Source organism: Leopardus geoffroyi, chromosome C3 (assembly GCF_018350155.1).
Source record: "Leopardus geoffroyi isolate Oge1 chromosome C3, O.geoffroyi_Oge1_pat1.0, whole genome shotgun sequence".
NCBI lineage: Eukaryota > Metazoa > Chordata > Mammalia > Carnivora > Felidae > Leopardus > Leopardus geoffroyi.
In genome coordinates this window covers 67,138,161-67,153,088 of record NC_059338.1, presented here as the reverse complement: position 1 = coordinate 67,153,088, position 14,928 = coordinate 67,138,161, and the positions used below count along the sequence as shown (strand labels likewise).

At 54.9% G+C, this 14,928-nt stretch overlaps 1 long non-coding RNA gene across 1 annotated transcript; it reads left to right on the top strand.

Moving 5' to 3' along the window:
- The first annotated feature begins 4,746 nt into the window (after window positions 1-4,746).
- Window positions 4,747-7,985, top strand: LOC123586533. The gene is made up of 2 exons (XR_006706858.1): window positions 4,747-4,978; window positions 7,857-7,985. It is a non-coding gene; the product is annotated as an uncharacterized LOC123586533 (long non-coding RNA).
- The last annotated feature ends 6,943 nt before the right edge of the window (window positions 7,986-14,928 follow it).

Here is a 14,928-nt window from a genome sequence, read left to right as displayed (position 1 = left end):
CGTAGTTAGGGTTGGGAAAGGCTTCGGAGGGGGTGATGCTGGAGTCGAAACTGAAAAGGGGGCTTCTCTAGGCCCTGCAGGTGGGATGTGGACTACGGTATAAGGCAAAGAGGTATGAAAGGTCATGGGCCGTAAGTGCTGGCCCAGGATGCCTAACCAGGCCATCTGATCCCTAGGGTGCACCTGTCTAGCACCCAAAACGTCCCTCTGGGGGAAATGAGCCAAGGTCACGTAGAAATGAATGGCATAATCTGGGCATGATTCAGTTTTGCTGTGTGTGCGCAAGCAAAAATAGAAGAGAGAAGCTGTCCACTTCAGAACAAGGCTGGCCGAATGGTGTTAAAATGATCTCCTTGGGGGGCGCCTGGGTGGCTCAGTTGGTTAAGCGTCCAACTTCAGCTCAGGTCACGATCTCACGGTCTGTGAGTTCGAGCCCCGCGTCGGGCTCTGGGCTGATGGCTCGGAGCCTGGAGCCTGCTTCCGATTCTGTGTCTCCCTCTCTCTCTGCCCCTCCCCCGTTCATGCTCTGTCTCTCTCTGTCTCAAAAATAAATAAACGTTAAAAAAAAAATTTAAAAAAAAAAATGATCTCCTTGGTCTTTGAGACCCGCATCCCCGCTCGGTCACACATTCGGCCAGCACGTCAGGGTCCCGCCCCGACGCCAGGTACTTGCTTGGAGCCGAGAGAGCAAAGGTGAATCAGATGGTGCCCACGGGCCTGCAGGTCACAGAACAGGGTGGAGAGGAACAGTGCCCGAGCAGACAGTCACTTCAGTCCCCAACAACACGGGCGTTTCTGCAGGACTGAAGGGCTAGACGACAGAAAGAGCTCAGAGACTGTACGTGGACAGACCTCCAAATATATCGTAGAATGAATCAAAGGTGGATTTTAAGGGATTCCTTCCAGAGGGGCGCCTGCTTAAGCGCCCGACTTCGGCTCAGGTCACGATCTCACAGTTTGCGGTTTCGAGCCCCGCGTCGGGCTCCGTGCTGACAGCTCGGAACCTGGAGCCTGCTTCGGATTCTGGGTCTCCCTCTCTCTCTGCCCCTCCCCTCTTGCAGTCTGTCTGTCTGTCTCTCTCAAAAATAAACATTAAAAAAAAATTAAAAAGAAACCTAAAAACTGCTAACTGGAGCGCCTGGGTGGCTCAGTTGGTTGAGCGGCCAACTTTGGCTCAGACCATGATCTCACGGTTCATGAGTTCGAGCCTCACGTCGGGCTCTGTGCTGTCAGCACGGAGCCCGCTTCAGATCCTCTGTCCCTCTGTCTGCTCCTCCCCTACTCGTGCATGTGTGCTCCCTCTTTCTCTCTCAAAATAAAAAAATAAACATTAAAAAAAAAAAAAAAAACAGACCAGAAAGAAATGTACCAAAATGTTACTAGTGGCTCGCTTTGGTGATTTCATTGTTATTTGGTAGTTGTTGGTTATTTTGTTTCCTTCTTTTCTGGCCCATTTGATTTTAAGCCTTATCCTAGAAACTTAAGGAAAAATAAACTTTCATTAAGAACCGTATTCACAGGGGCGCCTGGGTGGCTCAGTCGGTTGAGCGTCCAATTTCGGCTCAGGTCATGATCTCACAGTCCATGAGTTCGAGCCCCACGTTGGGCTGTGTGCTGACAGCTAGGAGCCTGGAGCCTGCTTTGGATTCTGGGTCTCCCTCTCCCTCTGCCCCTCCCCTGCTCCTGCTATGTCTCCCTCTGTCTCTCTCTCTCTAAAAAATAAATAAACATTAAAAAAATAATACTAAGGGGCTCCTGGGTGGCTCAGTCGATTGAGCACCCGACTTCAGCTCAGATCATGATCTCTTGGTTCGTGGGTTCAAGCCGCACACTGGGCTCTGTGCTGATGGCTCGGAGCCTGGAGCTGCTTCGGATTCTGTCCCCCTCTCTGCCCTGCCCCCACTCATGCTGTGTTGGCTCCTTGATCATGTATTGGTCCTGCTTGATCCCACCCATATTTATTGCATGGATCTTATGTGCAGGACAGAGTGCTCTCCAGAGCACTTCCAGAGAGGAGACCTACCTGGTTCTTTGGTTGCAAGCGTTCTCGGCTTTATGGTGTCACAGGCATGAGCAAACACATGAGTATTTAATAACTATTTGTGCATTCCCTGGCTCCCACCCCCGGCCCTGGAACTTGTCTTCCTCCTATGACCTTAGCCCTTTAGCTCTAATCCTTCCCCTGGGCCTCTGTGTCCAGGAACCACGTTGCATCTCCGTTGACCACCAGCATTTTTGTCCTCTCAAAGTTATTCATTTCTTCCTGCATTATTCGAATTCCTCTTCTAAAGCATAATTTCTTCCCCAACGAGGTATATGCATTTTTGTCTATATTTAGTTCTTGGCTTTTTTTTTTTTTTTTAAAGATTTTATTTGTAAGTGATCTCTACACCCAACATGGGGCTCGAACTCACAACCCTGAATGCGATCAAGAGTCGCATGCTCGGGGCGCCTGGGTGGCTCAGTCGGTTAAGCGTCCGACTTGGGCTCAGGTCATGAATTCACGGTTCATGAGTTCGAACCCCGCGTCGGGCTCTCTGCTGACAGCTCGGGGCCTGGAGCCTGCTTCTGATTTTGTGCCTCCCTCCCCTCAGTTTCTCCCCTGCTCACACTCTGTCTCTCTCTCAAAATAAATAAAGATTAAGAAAAAAAAAAGTCGCATGGTCCACTGCCAGCCGGGCACCCTGGCTATTTTTTAAATTAAAAAAATTTTAATTTCTTTTTTTTTTTTTTTTTTTTTTTAAATTTTTTTTTTTCAACGTTTATTTATTTTTGGGACAGAGAGAGACAGAGCATGAACGGGGGAGGGGCAGAGAGAGAGGGAGACACAGAATCGGAAACAGGCTCCAGGCTCTGAGCCATCAGCCCAGAGCCCGACGCGGGGCTCGAACTCACGGACCGCGAGATCGTGACCTGGCTGAAGTCGGACGCTTAACCGACTGCGCCACCCAGGCGCCCCTTTAATTTCTTTAAAGTAAGCTCTATGCACAACGTGGGGCTTGAACACATGACTCCGAGATCAGGAGTCTCATGCTCCACCAGCTGAGCCACCCGGGCTGCCGCTAACTCTGGCTTTTTATTCCCCTCTCGTCCTCTGTTCTCATGTTGTATTTTCTCCTCCTCCTCCTCCTCCTTCTTTAATGTTTGTTTATTTTTGAGAGACAGAGGGCAAGTGGGGGAGGGGGAGAGATGGGGGGGAAAGAGGATCTGAAGCGGTCTCTATGCTGACAGAAGCGAGCCCAATGCGCTCATGAACTTCGAGACAGCGACCTGAGCCGAAGTCAGACGCTTAACCGACAGAGCCACCCAGGCGCCCCGTCCGTTGATTCTTTCCTTGACTTATTCCCTGTTTCAGCAAACATTTATTGGGATCCCACGATGTTCAGGAGATGAGGAGTCACAGAGCACTATTGGGGAATGAGGAGAACTTATAGGTCAGATAAAATAGAAGAAGTACACTCCTCTGGGTAGACACAACCCCCAGTCGTGGAGCTTGATTAGGGAAGAGCAGGCTGGATTTCAGCCTTCATTCATCCCCCTGGTTGGGCATCCCCCTTGTGCAGTGTACAAACTCATTAACCGTACATGGAGGCCCGAAGAATAAAGATAAACAGAACGTGGGTCCTGACTGCTGGGATCTCAGTCTGCAATGGAGAAACACACAGGCAGGCATACCCACTGTTTTTGATGGTTTATCAAGTTTATCAGAGGTGGCCAAAGAGCACGAGGCATCTGCAAGTAATTGTTATGGGGGCACCTGCGTGGCTCAGTAGGTTGAGCATCTGACTTTGGCTCAGGTCACGATCTCATGATTCATGAGTTAGAGCCCCACATCGAGCTCACTGCTGTCACTGCAGACCCTGCTCCGGATCCTCCCCCCCCCCGCCCCGCCCCTCTCCTGCTGGCAGCCTCTCTCTCTCAAAAATAAACATCGGGGCGCCTGGGTGGCTCAGTCGGTTAAGCGTCCCACTTCAGCTCAGGTCATGATCTCATGGTTCCCGAGTTCCAGCCCCATGTCGGGCTCTGTGCTGACAGCTCAGAGCCTGGAGCCTGCTTCGGATTCTCTCTCTCTCTCTCTCTCTCTCTCTCTCTCAAAAATAAATAAATACAAAACAAACACTTAAAAAAAGAATACCTTGTTATGGCTTTTTGGGAGAGACAAATGCTTTTAATTTGGTCAGTTTCTAAGTAGGAGAGTGTATGTGCACACTCTTAGATGATGCCGTCCTGCATAGCACTAACTCATTGTAAAGTTACTTGTCTTTAGAAACATTTTTCTTGGGGTGCCTGGGTGGCTCACTTGGTTAAGTGACCAACTTCGGCTCAGGTCATGATCTTGCAGTTTGTGAGTTCGAGCCCCACGTCCGGCTCTGTGCTGACAGCTCAGAGCCTGGATCCTACTTCAGATTCTGTGTCTCCCCCTGTCTCTACCCCTCCCCTGCTCACGCTGTGTGTCTCTCTGTCTCTCAATAATAAATAAACGTTAAAAAAAAAAAAAACAACAACAACAAAACGTTTTTCTTTTAAATCACAGCCCTCGCCCCCCAAACTTGCACAGTATTTTTGTCCTAACCTTCCTTCCCCTGCTGGGTGAGTGCCCACCAGGCGGGCACGGTGAGCCAATGAGAGCGGGCTGGGCGGTGCCACCTGAGCCAATGAGAGCGGGCCATGCGGTGAGCCAATGAGAGTGGGCCGGGCCGGGCCACCTGAGCCAATGAGCGCCAGCAGGCACCTCCTACTGCACGAGCTCTCGGCCAATGAAAATCCCGCGTCCACCTGGTTGCGCGCGTTCTGGGAAGAGGTTCGTTGCCCTGTGGTTTCTCCTTCTGCGTCTGTTTTGTTTCTGAGCCACGGTGGCCGGCTTTGGAAGTAGTGGGGCCGGACCTGTTTCAAAGGAGCCAAGGGAAGTATCCTGTTGGATTTCAACGGACACTAAAGGGGCCTTGAAGGAAACAGTCCAGGAAAGGCAGATCAACAGGTGAGTAGGGATTGGGGTGGGGGGAGGGAGAAGAGAGAGAAGGGGAGGAGGGCACAGAGAAGCTAAGTTTTGATAGGGCTCCAGGAACTGGTAAGGAAACCTGAAAAAAACTGGTCAGCCTCAGGGCCGGGAGCTCAGGCAGCAGACTTTGGCTCGATTCAGTACAGCCGCATTTTTTTAACGGTGAATGGAGTGACCTTAGGAGGCAGTGGACTATTCAAGCACCGCGAGGCTGACCAGCGCTCGGGCGTGTTGTGCCAAGGATTTTTACACTGGCAGGGAGGCTGGCCCAGATCGGGGTTCTTAAACGGTTTGGGGTCAGGTGCCTCCTGAGAACCTGAAGAAACGTGAGGACGCTTCTTTTCCTCTGAACAGCTCATATGCCCGCTGAGTTGATTATTTATGGCAGCACAATAAACACCCCCAAGAACTTTATGCACGTTATACATTGTATCAAGTGTGTATTATATATTTTACCTATTGTGTAGAGTCTATGAGTTCACCGTTTCTGTGGGTCAGGGATTCTGAAGCAGCTTAACTGGGTGATTGTGGCTCATGATTTGATTCGCAGGGAAGTTGAGGCTGTGACCGCGGCTGCAGTCATCTGATGCAGTGGCTTTGTCCCCCCAGGGGACATTTGTGACTGTCACCAAAGGCAGTGTACGTATGCCCTTGGCATCAGTGAGTGGAGGCCAAGAATGCTGTTAACGGCCCCTGCTCGGTTACAAAAATTATCCAGCCCCAAATGTTCATAGTGTCAAGGTTGAGAAGCCTTATTTCATTTCAGTCCCTTAATTTATTTGCTTTCCATTAAATACGAGCTCTTTCCAAGATGGTGCTTCCGAGAGGGTTTCTTGGAATAACAAAGAACAGGCTATATTTAAACATTTGACTTAGGTCTTTTTAAAGATTTTCTATAAAATCATTTTTCTTTTCTTTCTTCTTGTTCCTCTTCTTTTTCTTTTTTTTAAGATTTTATCTTTAAGTAATCTCCACACCCAATGTGGGGCTCGAACTCGCAACCCCAAGATCAAGAGTCACATGCTCCACCGACTGAGCCAGCCAGGCACCCCTGAAATCATTTCTCGAAACGATTTTCTCTTCGAAACGGAGAAGGAAGTGCTTACAGGCTTCAGGATGTAAAATGGCTTTCTCCGTCCGGTGGCTCCATAGATCAAGGGGGGAAAACTCTTAAGACAGGTGGTTCCTTGCCCTTGAAATGCCTCAGCTGAGCACCTGGGGCAGAATATCAACGGAGCCAAGGTGTTTAAAAACTGGGGCCCGGGGCCCGAGCGGCTCAGTCGAAGCATCCGGCTCTCCATTTCGGCTCAGGTCATGATCTCACGGTTCCTGAGTTCGAGCCCCGCGTCAGTCAGCACAGAGCCTGCTTGGGATTCTGTCAAAATAAGTAAATAAACATTCAAAATCAAACCCAACCAACCTGGGTCCGGGCGTCTGTCCTGGCCTGGAAGAGGTGCCGGGTTGACCCCGTGCTGCCCCTTAGTCCCGTTGGGCACCGGCAGGGGGTGTGGAGAGAACGTTCAGGCTCAGCCACTGCTCCCTCTGTGCCCCATGCATCACCCTGCGGGGGCACCCAGGGGCCGGTGGGTTCACTGCACCCTCACGGGCGACGTCCTGGGTTTCAATCCACCTTTTCGGGGGTCACTCAGGACGGGGACTTCTAAGGTGAAGGGGACTCTGCTGGGGACTCCGTTCTGGACTTCCCACTGCCCAGGCCCAGCACACCCTTGGCCAGGCTGGGCGCAGGCTTCGCCCCTCCCCGGGGGCCTCCACGCCTCCACCCCTCGGGGAGCGGAGGAGGGGGCCCGGACACCCCTGCTTCGCTCCTTCTTGCCCCTATTAAGGACAAACAGAACTCTCATTTCCAGAGTTTTCATCATGCGAGCTGGTAAGCGTCAGCACTCAGGGCCCATCTGGGGGACGTTGCCTCAGCTCCTGGAGCTTGTCGAGGTCTCACAGTGGGGACTCGCCCCTCTTGGGCTGTCCCTTATTCTCCATCAGCCAGAGAGCTCACCGATTCCCCCCGCCTCGGGGTCCACCCTCGACCGGGTGGGCCTTTCCCTCTGTAAAACCCATCCTCCCAGTCGGAAAAGACGACGGTGCTTTGGAAGTGCAGAAAAATGTCTCTCCAGCGGGCGGTGCCCGGGCGCAAGGCCTGGAAGGAGTTGTCTCGGGCACCGGGGCCACAGCCCTCTGTCAGGCAGCGTTCTGGGACTAAGGGCCAGGAGCCTCTTGGGGATGAAGCCCCGCAGGTGCTAATGGGCCCCGGTGAGGGGGCGGGGGCAGCAGGTGAAGGAGGCCCCAGCAGGGAGCCACCGTGGTGCCCTCTGCCCCCTGCCCCCGCCAGTGTCTTCTGTCTCAGGCCTGCCTTGGGGAAAACTCAGGAGAGACTGGGATACCGGGGACCCAGTGCAGGGGCGAGGAGAGCGTGGCCGGAACACGGAGACTCCCCAACCATATTAAAAACATTCATTGTTGGGGCGCCTGGGGGGCTTAGTCGGTGGAATGTCCGACTTCGGCTCAGGTCGTGATCTCGCAGTCTGGGAGTTCAAGCCCCGCGTCGGGCTCCGTGCTGACAGCTCGGAGCCTGGAGCCCGCTTCGGATTCTGGGTCTCCCTCTCTCTCTGCCCCTCCCCCGTTCACTCTCTGTCTCTCACAAATGAATAAGCTTAAAAAAAAAACCAAAACATTCATTTGTTTCTATGACCTGAATCGAAAGCCTTGTTGTGAAAAACCCTGAAAAACCCCAAAGATTAAAAATCCCCCGTCAGTCCACCAGCCGGAGAGTGACGTTTTTACATTTTGGGGGGGTTTTCTTCTTGATCTTTTTTTTTTTTTTTTTTTTTCCCTCTTCTAGGCATGTACAGTTAAATGTTTTTCCCACAGAATTGCATCGCGCTGTACCACACAGATTTTCGGAAACCTAAGACGCGGTATTGAACTAATTCTACATCTAACTCCAATTGTAATAAAGTTAATACATGCAGACGGTCTGATGAGCAAGTGTAATGGTTGAAACGTTTGACACGGACGGAGGCCGCCGAGAGGGGTACGTGGAGGGCCGGAAGGGCTCCGTGATGACCGGGTGTCGGGGAGACTTTCCGAAGCCACGTTGGTCTGGCTGCCGTGGCCCCACGCCAGTAACTGCGTACCGGGCACCGATCTAAGTCCTTCATACCTACGAACTCGCGAAAACTGGAGAGGAAAAACACCCCACCTGTCCTTGGAAGAGCTCCATGAACAGGTGCCGTGAGCCCCACTTTACAGATGAAGAAGAAGGGGGACGTGGGGGTCGGCGCGCTGTCCGGGGCTCCCGGCTGGACCAGCCAGGTCCAGGCAGTGTGGCGGGGACCACAGTCTCACCCCCGGGGGTCACCGGGTCGGGGCCCCCACCCTTCAGGCTACGAGGAGGTCAGAAGAGGGCAAACCCGGTGCTCGCTCCATTCAGAGGCATGACCTCTTGCCGAAGTCGGACGCTCAACCGACTGAGCCACACAGGCGCCCCCAAAAGCATCTACTTAAAATGAGCAACTCAGTGACTCTGATACCACAACCAAGATACAGAGCATTTCCACCCCCCCCCACCAGAAGATTGCTCGGAGGTGCGATAATCCTTCCTTTGTACAAAAGACTGAACCCAACTTTCATCGGCTGCCAGGGTAGGTGACGGGGGTTGTCGCTCGGTCCGCCCGTCCAGCACGGCCTGTAGGGCTCGGGCAATGAAAGGCATGTCCTGAACTTAGCCCCGTCCTGTACGTGACTGTGCGGCCTTTGGCAAGTGACTCCGCTGTGCCTCAGTTTCCCACCTGGAGACCGTGGACAGTAATGTCTACCTCACAGGGTTGGAGCGAGGGTGGAATGAAATGGTGTGCAATGGGGTGTTAAGATTGAAGTTAGGAGGGAGACCTCAAAACACAGCACGTGTGCAGGGGAAACAGTCTGAGAAGAGTCCCAGGCCTCTGAGAACCTCCCACCAGGTCAGGGGTCAGTGCCTGGGGAGAAGTCGAAACTGTGTTTGAATCTCAGGGTCATCGTGGGGTGTGAAAGGCCATTTGTCTTTTATGGAAGGAAAGAGACCCAGACTTTTCTTCCGGGGGCAGGAGAAAGGTTCCCTTGCTGAACTATTTAATTTTTTATTTTTCTTATTCTATTTTATAAGTAGGTTCCACGCCCCAAATGGGGCTTGAACTCACAACCCTGAGGTCAAGTTACATGCTCTACTGACTGAGCCAACCAGACGCCCCATATTTATTTAAAAAAAAATTTTTTTTAATGCTTATTTTTGACAGAGAGACGGGGAGGGGCGGACAGAGAGGGAGACAGGGGAGGGGCGGACAGAGAGGGAGACACACAATCCAAAGCAGGTTCCAGGCTCCTAGCTGTCAGCACAGAGCCTGACACGGGGCTCGAACTCATGGACTGTGATGTCATGACCTGAGCCAAAGTGGGATGCTTAACCCAGGCACCCCTATTTTTAAAAAAATGTTTTGGGGCGCCTGGGTGGCTCAGTCAGTTAAGTGTCCCACTTTGGCTCAGGTCATGATCTCGTGGTTCGTGGGTTCGAGCCCCACGTCGGGCTCTGGGCTGACAGCACGGAGCCTGGAACCTGCTTCGGATTCTGTGTCTCCCTCTCTCTGCCCCTCGCCCATTCTCTCTCTCTCTCTCTCTCTCTCTGTTTCTCTCTCTCAAAATAAATAAGCTTTAAGGAAAATGTTTTATTTTTAAGTAATCTCTACACCCAACACGGGGCTTGAACGGACACCCCCGAGACGAAGAGACGCACGCCCCACCGACCGACCAGCCAGGCGCCCCCCACCCACCGAACAACTTTCAAAGGGCAGCGGGAGAAAACGAAATGGTTTTGATCACATGCTGTGCTTGTTGGACACGATGAAGAGAAGACGTGCTGGGTGAAGTGTTAGCTTGGCGGGTGTCGCGTGTGTTCCCTCAGTCGCTGCCACAAGCCAGCTGCCCGGAGCCCAGTCCCTGCCGGGACCACCCGCCCTGGGGTCATCACCGCCTGTCACGGCCCGTCACACTGTCCCTGGTGTCCTGGGCACCGCGGTGGCACCGAATCACCACCAGTATGATAACCGGGACCCAGGAACTGCTCAGGCAAAGGTTTCCCACTCCAGACATGCAGGGGAGGACGGGCCATCCTCAGGGCGAGTTCATGGCAAAACACCAAGAGGAAAATAAGAGCTCAGTTGTCCCAGGAGCGTCTGGCCGTGACCTGGGCAGCGTCACCAAAGCCGGACGGTGGCTGCGAGATTAGCCCGAGTACCACCACTTGAACCGTTCCGGGCGCGGGCTCTGTCTCCGTGGTTTCCATCTTCACAAAAAAATCACAGAATGTCTTCGTGATGCTCTGCAGCCGTGGTTTCGAACGTCCAGAGAAGTCCCACAGGACGTGGGCCCAAACCCACGCCTCTGCGCCCACTCCGCCCCCGTGCGCCGCCTCGGTCCTTGCTGGAGGGGCCCGCCTCGGCCCAAACAAGCTGCTGATGCCCGACACCCCACATCCACCTCCCTTGCGGCTGGGGCTCAGGCGTGTGGCCCGACCTGGTCTATCAGTCCCCGGGGACCAACGGAGAAAAGTCTCTTTTTTCCCTTTTTTTTCGGGAGAAAGAGAACGACGAGGGGGCGACTGTCTCCTTCCCTGCTGTCGGCCGCGTGGCCAGCGTGAAGGGAAAGCCCAGAGAACAGAGCCGAATTAGAACCCCAGCACCAATGACCGCGAAGCACCTTCTAGGAGCTCACGGACCCAGCGGAGGAGGCTGCGGACCAGATCCCGGGCTCCTCACTCTCCTGCCATTGGCTCTGTCCTCACCTTTCTCCAAGGGCTAGTCATCGGCCGAGAGAGGGGCCGAGGCAGCTGCGACGCAGGCCTCCGGGCCACACGGGGCTGGCTCTTCACCCTCTGGGAGTGTGGGGGGGGGGGCGGGGGGTCGGTCCGAAGGGGACTCGTGAGGAACATCACGCTGGAAAAACCAGCTCAATTCTTTTTTTTACGTTTATTTATTTTGGGCAGGGGGACGGGTGGAGAGGGAGAGAGACGATCTCAAGCAGGCTCCGTGCTAACGCGGGCCTCGAACCCACGAACCGTGGGATCGTGACCTGAGCCGAAATCAAGAGCCGGACGCTAAACCGACTGAGCCCCCGCAGGCGCCCCAAAACAGCTCCGTTCTGACCTGCGTGGGGACCCCTGACAGAGTCTGCTACTTCCTTGAGCCTCAGTTTCACAGCTGCTGACTCCACACTAGGTTGTCACTGGGTCCTTGCTGCCACCTGTGGCCGATTTCTTCCTGGTCGGTCCTTCCGTGGCCAGAAAACGCAGCCCATCGGCCAGATGTGGCCCAGAGAAGGAACCGGGGGTAGGGGGTGGGGGTGGGGGTGGCTAGAGAATCGGCTTTCTTCTTTCCTTTTGCCGAGAGAGCCCGCGTGCCCAGGACACCGAGGACCCCGCCGCCTGCCTGTTAGCGGGCACAGCGAGGCAGGACCCTGCTTCCCACCCCCGCGCCCCCACCGGCGCTCGGGCTCCAGGCTCGTCCCCAGCGCCCCACGGGCCTCCCTGCCTGCTGGCTCTGTAGTTCGGGCTCTTGTTGGCTCAGAGCAAACAGAATCCCGAAAAGACCGTCTTTCTGGGATGCCAGGAAAGTGCTGGGCGGACACGCGGGTCACAACAACTCAAAGCTTTGCTGCCGGCTGCAGAGCGAAGCGGCGCACCGGCTTATTCAAATCTCCAAAGCCCGGCCGGGTCCCTGGGTGAGCACCACACGGCTAAAATTAGCCCGGCCATCTGCTGAGGCGGCGGCTGGGCTATTCTGAGCCCTGACAGGGCCTGCCTCCTGGAAGCGGGGCCGGCCTGGGGAGGCCAGTGGCGGGGACTGGTCCCGTCAGTCAAGGTGGATGCAGGGAGGCAGAAGGGGACGACACCATGCGGAGCGGGAAGGCCGGGGTCAGGGCCACGCGGAGCGGGAGGGTCAGGGTCACGGCGAGGCTTCCTGACGGATGGAAGGGGCGCCCGTGGCCCCTTCACAGCCTTGGGCTCTTCCTCCCAAGACCGTCCAAGTCCCCCCTACGAAGCACAAGGGCTGGTGTCTTTGTCCTGGTCCCCGGCTTCCCCTCTTCCCTCCGGAGCTTCTTGCGTGGACTCACGCCGCGGCCAGACCTGGGCTGGGATTTCAGCGGTAACGGCGGAGACGCATTGAGGGCGCATCAGGGTCAGGAACCACACCGAATCTTTTGCAGGGATCAGCACACCCATTCTCAAAACAACTCAAAGGGGGCGCTGGCTGGCTGTGTCGGTGGAACGTCAGACTTTTGACCTCAGGGTTGTGAGTTCGAGCCTCACGTTGGGTGTAGAGACAACTTAAAAAGAATTTTTTTTTTTTTTTTTTCAATAAAATCTTAAACAACTCGAAGAGGTAGGTACCAAAAGAGTTCAGGGATTCTGAATGGCTCGAGTCATCTTTTTGGTCAATGAGGGAGAAAGACTTGGTTAAAGGGCCAGACCGGGGCCACGGCTCAGGCGACCCCCAGGAGTACACCTGGAGTCCTGCCTCCGTTCCCCCACATGGAACCTGTCACTGGTCCTCCAAAGGTCCTGAGTTGAAAATGCATTGAGCTAGGAGGTGAGGAATCCGGGGTTACAGACAGACCTACCTAAACATTTATAGATACTAACAGACAGGAGTCCGTTTTTATTGTTATTGTTAATTTTTTTTCATGTTTAGTTTTGAGAGAAACAGAGTATGAGTGGGGGAGGGGCACAGAGAGGGAGACAGAATCCGAAGCAGGCTCCAGACTCCGAGCTGTCAGCGCAGAGCCCGACGCGGGGCTCGAACCCACGAACTGGGAGATCATGACCTCAGCCGAAGTCAGACACTTAAGCAGCTGAGCTACCCAGGCGCCCCATCACTTTTTTTCTTTTAAGTTTATTTATTTTGAGAGTGTGTGTGTGAGAGAGAGGGGGGGGGACAGAGAGGGAGAGAGACAGCATGGGCAGGGGAAGGGCAGAGAGGGAGAGAATCCCAAGCAGGCTCTGCACTGTCAGCACAGAGCCCGACGTGGGGCTCGATCCCACGAACCGTGAGATCATGACCTGAGCCGAAACCAAGAGTCGGACGCTTTACCGACGGAGCCACCCAGGTGCCCCCAGATTGCCCACTTTAGAGACTGGTCCTCAGCCAGATAAAAGGGCAAACCGTGGGGTGCGGTTAATCGGCAGACCTCCCTAAACCTGCCATTTGAAGGTCTTGCCTGCAAATGGTGGAAATACCATTGCTTAAGAAAACGTGCAAACTCTAACCTTTTGAGAATTGACACAGAATTTAAGGGAAGGGGCCTTGGGAACAGAAGCCCCTCAGGAACGTGGGTGATGCCGCAATGTGAACGGGACGAACCTGGCAGGTGCAAGAGAAGCCACTCCCGAGACAAAAGCCTCAACGGCGACATTCAATGTGGGGAGGAGGCGGTGGGGGCGGGCTGCAGCGTGAGGGCTAGCAGACTTGGCGGGAGGGTGTCCTCTCCCTCAGGGGACGGTCCTTGGGCTCTGGGACGTCGGCGGGGCGACACCCCAAGTGCAGCAAAGCAGAACCGCCACCGCGAATCCACCGGCCGACACCCTGCAGGGACAGGCCTCGAAGGCCAGAGGGCGCATGCACACGCCACTGGGTGGACCGGCGTGGTCGGGCCGGTGAGCCGAGCTTGTGTGCACGGCTCCCCGCTGCAGGCAGAGGGCAGCCCACCCCCGGGCCCGGCGCCGCACCTGTTCGCTTGGGTTTCTGTGAAAGGCTTAACCACCAGGATGCACTTAGCTCCACCCTGGGTTGGGACCTGTTTTCTAAGGGAGGAAAGACACCCAAACTATAGATACCGGAGAACATAGCAGGTTCCCTTACAGAAAAAAACATGAATTCCGAAACGCAAATCTCTTGAAGACGTCAGTTATGACCGGGGCGCCTGGGGGGCTCCGTGGGTTAATGTCTGACTTTGGCTCAGGGCATGATCTCAATGTCTGTGGGTTCGAGCCCCACCTTGGGCTCTGTGCCGACAGCTCGGAGCCTGGAGCCTGCTTCGGATTCTGTGTCTCCCTCTCTCTGCCTCTTTTCTGCTTCTGCTCTGTCTCTCCCAAACATTAAAAATAAGTAAATCCTATCAGACCTAACGCCCCCTTAAAAAAAAAAAAAAAACAAACACCAGTGTTGATTACAGGGAACCCCTTGAGCAGTCACTCCAACCTGAAACTACTTTGTCCCATCAAGGACTGTGAGGGTAAAACTGCCTTTCCCTGGGCCGCCCGGGGTGCCGAGGACACAGGGCAGTCGGGATCCAGGAAGCCGGACCTGACTGAATGGCTCTCATCGGGAGCGGGTCTCTGGTCAAAGGCGCCAAGGGCTTTCGGCAGGTCGAGGACTCTACTGTTATCAAGTTGACTTGCCCACGTGTCCACGCCTGAGCTTGGCCTCACATGGCCCTCGGGTAACCGTGTGGAGTCACGACCGCGGCTACCGCGGGACACAACCCCGGCCACACACAGCCCATTACCGTGGCTCCGGGAACACCTGCTTGGCGTCTCTGCCGTCGCGGAGGACACCGGGGGACCCCTGCATGGTCTCCCTCACCAGACCCGTGTCTAACCCAAGGTTTCAGACTGCGGTCCCCGCGCCGCCCACTCCCCGTTCTCCTTCCGTCGGAGGTCCATGTGTCACGGCCCTCCGCCTCCACCCCCCAGCATCACTTCCGCATGCCCCTGGGGTCGGAGCCTCAAGCCGCCAGCACATCCCGCCCTGCGACGGGTCCACCGCCAGAGAAAGCAAGCCGCCTTCCGACGTCTGGGGTTTGCTCTTCGGCCACTTGGACAGGGCACCGCCCGGGCCGTTCCGGGGTCCCACGGACACAGGCACCAAGTCCCCTCCAGTCTTCGC